Raw genomic sequence first — 4,156 nt, forward strand, 5'->3', positions numbered from 1 at the left:
CCTTGCTCAGTTTTCCCATTTATTTAAAAACTGGTATTCTCATGGCTTCTCTTTGGACCAACATCAGCACATCCCATGGCAAAACACAGTGTTAGACCTTGATAGTGTGCAAGCTGCAAGATAAATCTGCATTGCCCACATCTGCTCTCAGCACAGACCACCCCTCCCCTGACACAGGAGTTTTACAGATGATCAGACTCCACTTTCTGTGTTCGTGGTGCTCATTCTAGACAGAATTTGTTTCTACACAGAAGATGAGCACAAGGCTATTTAAGCCACAATTAAGCCCTCAGAAATAGTCCTTAAGTGATGCATAGGCTGCTGTCAGCTCCCTAAATTTCACCCTATGTAATTTCTGCCATCACCCACTCACATTATGTTATTGTCTATGGCTTCAGAAAATTACTACTAGTGCATGCATAACTTCCATTCAACAAAGAGCCTCAATGATTGTTTTCTTAAACGCCCTCTGAGCTTCCCATATTGGCTCTTGTGCTTTTACAAATACATTTCCCCAGTATGAAATCTCTCTCCCATCTTGCAGGGGAAGGAGTATGATTCAGAGTTCACCCTGGAACATCTCATCAGGGAAAAAGATTTGGCTATGCATCATTTCCATTCCTAACACTATACTGACCTCTAGAGTAAGAAGCGCTGCACACCTGACAAATCGGCTGGGTAGCTCGGAGAGAAGGAAATAATATGAGGTCTCTCAGAAGCTCTCTGCCCCCAGGACAGGTCCCAGGAGCAAGGCACTGGGGCAGCACAGGGCCCTCGAGGCTGAAACGGATCTGGTTCAGCTGATAATATGGATTATGGTTCTGGCCGTGCCTTATCTTTTACGAGCAGGACAGGGAGTCTCACAACACCCCATGCAGAATTTTACATCTTGATTTGTGTCCTGAGGATTAGAAAACTTCAGGCTTATATAGACTGGCAATGGTTCACACAGCTTCAGCTCTTTGCTCTCATTTTCACTTTTCAAACAACAGTATTTTAAGATCTGAACGTGCTCTGAGCTGTATCTCCTCTAGGGAAAGCAATAAAAATATGTTCACAGTTTTCTCTAATGATATCAATTTCCTTTGCCTTCTCTTTTCCTTTTTCTAAGCACTCAGCTGAAATATTGGTTACAACATTTTTCAAGTATGAGTGAGCTCTCTTCAGGAAAACTTTTCAAGACTTCAAAAGCATATTCCAAAACGACTCAGCTTGAAAGTTGGCTTTACTTGTCTTCACCTGGATTTCTCCAGGAAACCCCTGTGGACTCTTGCTGTTAAATACTGAAATGTGAGCAGGAAACAGCTGCTTTACACCACAGTGACTGGACTGTCTCTTAGGTATAGTCAAGGAATAGAAATGCCTAAGAACACATTACTAAGCTTGAGAGAATCCATCAAGAGACACATGGCTCCCATTCAGGCTCTGGACAGCCCACAAGAGCAATATGGACAACCCTTGCCAGTTTCAAGAATTGCCAGAAAATTAGCTGGCTGAGTTGCACTGTCAGCCAAATGCCCCAAATTTCATTTTACATCCCGAGTACAAAGTTCTCTGGACTTTTGAAGCTGTCTCGCAATCAGTTAGAGATATTTTAGTGTGATGGATTTGCACAGTGATCACCTTCAACAATTTGCAGTAGCTTCTCATATCCAGCAACAATTTATTTTTTTTTCCATTTTAAGTCAGCAATTTCTGTTCTCTTGTTCCCTCAGGTGAAGTCAGACCAATCTGTTATAAACAGGTACAGTCACAGGCAAGACCTCTGAACTTCTGCTGACTGGAAGGCACAAAGCCGCTTTCTTTGATCTTCTGCATTACTGCAGCAAAGCTCAGAGTAAATTTAAAAACAGCACTAGTAAAAGTTTTTCTATTAAAAAAAAAAAGATTCTCTAAGAATTATGTTGGTACTTATAAAGCCCTCACAAGATGTATGTGGCACTACAAAAACCTTTTCTATGATTTTTAAAAATAGCAACTTCCAATGAGACGTTAAATGAAAGGAAAGCCTCATGCTTAAGATTTCAAAAGGTACACAACTTGTGCTGATTTTCTGCATTAATTCCCTTCAGGATCAAAAGCAGTGTGTACTTTTCCACAAAACCATGAAAAGCTCAATTGTCAGTAAATACAGGTCAGCATTTAAAGTATTTCAAGCAGCCAGGAGCTGAGCATGAGCAGCAAGTGGAATGGCAGGGCCACAGCCAACTTGGTGTTAAGGCACAGGGAGCAGAGTTAGGCAATAAAGGGTAAGACAGGTTTCTGCAAAAAGGTTTGTTTTTTGGTTTTTTTCCAGACTACACCAAGTAACTGGATGGAAGCACCTGGCAGCTCCCAGCAGAAGGGGCTCAGTAGCTCCTGCTGTGACCATCCTGCTCTGTGGGAACAGGCAAACACAGCATCTCCAGAGCACAGGCTGCAGTCACTCACCCCCTCTGCAGCACAGCTGGCACCTCTGCAGTCCCCAGGGGCAGAAGAATAAGGCAACAAGGGGAATCAGACCCCTCAGGGACAATCCCCCTGACTATCACATCCTTGCACCCACCAGGCCCCTGAGGACCCTTTCAGAGCTGTAAAACTTCCCCTCGAAGACCTTGTTGGGCAGCTAAAACCCTGTCCTTGTGCTGCAGGGAGAAACTGTGGAGAGAATGCAAAATTCTCTCACTCACTGCAATGGGGCTGCAGGTGCTTTGGGTTAATCTGAAAGGCTTTGCAGGGAAGTTAATATCAGTCCTCCAGCTGATGGATCTTAAACTGCATTTTGTTTTATGAAGGGTCCCATATCTGAAGCAATACATAGAGTTCTCCTCTGAGTCCATTTTTGGTCTTTCAGCACTGTGTGAGCCTCCCAGTAGTCCCAGGGTGTCTCTGACATTTCCCACTCCCAGGCCCTAGCACACATTCAGGCTGGTGAACAACCATGGGCAATTGGCTGATCATGGCAGGAGTGGGACACAGAGTCATCTTCAGCAGGTGGATTCAGCAGGAAAACAAGCACTACTGAGGGCTGGAGGTGTGTCACTGCACCACTTTGGAGTTAAACACACACACACAAGGGAGTGATGCAAATTACACCTTCAGAGAAAGTTCCCAGCAGGGTCAGTGTGGGGACCTGGGTCGCACAGGCTGCTGACATTGCCATGATGAGGGATCAGTGATGGAGCAGCTGCAACCTGACCTAGGAGGAAGCCACCAAAGCCTGTATTTTATTTATGTTTTACATGCTACCTCCTAAAATAAAAATCAATATGTGTCAGACTAGTGATGTTTAAATGGATAATTCCCTTTCTAGCAAACTGATGCTTCCCCTTGTCTGCATGATAAAGAGATAAACAGAACACAAAATAGGAAAAGACCTTGGAGAGAAGATGAGAGGTGCTCAAGAGACTTGAGGTTACAGGAGGAGGAGGAGGCAGAAAACCAAACTTACAAGCACACTGGTCAAGGTCAAAACCCAATGTGCATTGTCAAAGTGTGCTGCTTTGTTTTTTAATCCCAGAGTTAAGAGAAAGAGAAGACCTGACCCACTGTGTGCATCCTCCAGGGCAGCACTGGGAGGGGGACAAGTAGATAAGTAACCAGAAGTCAATAATCCAGAAGACAATGAGAAAAGCAGAAGGGAGTGTGAGAGGACAAGGCATGTCAACAGGGGGAGACCAGATGTTCCAGTTTCATCAGGAGCTGTAGGAAAAACTCTGCATGGGGCAAACACACAGGTCAAGGGTGAGCCTTCATTCCTGCTGTCATGTGAGATGCAGTTATCTGTTTCAAGAGCACCTTGGCTGACCAGCAGCCAAGGGGAAGCCTAAAAAGCTGTTTAGTAATTGACACTATACTGGCCTTTCTTGATTTTCCTTCTAACCACCATGCTGTTTCTATCTTTTTTATTTTACATCTCTGAATGTGTTTCAGTCTACTCCTGACCCAGAAATGAAAAGAATTAACCCTGCTGCTATTATTCATTATTGACTCTCTCATAGAGTAAGTGCTTGGCTTTTGAGTGAGGAGCAGAGGGCAGTGGCTGAAGCCCTATGGGCCAAGCTGGGGGAAACTGCCAGAAAGTTTTTATAAATATAGATAGAAAATATAAATATAGATGATGATGCATTGGATGGTGTGTTTTGCATTTGTTTGTAAGACTCTCAGAGTGTGCTGG

The sequence above is a fragment of the Zosterops lateralis genome (assembly GCF_965231275.1).
Source record: "Zosterops lateralis genome assembly, chromosome: 10".
NCBI lineage: Eukaryota > Metazoa > Chordata > Aves > Passeriformes > Zosteropidae > Zosterops > Zosterops lateralis.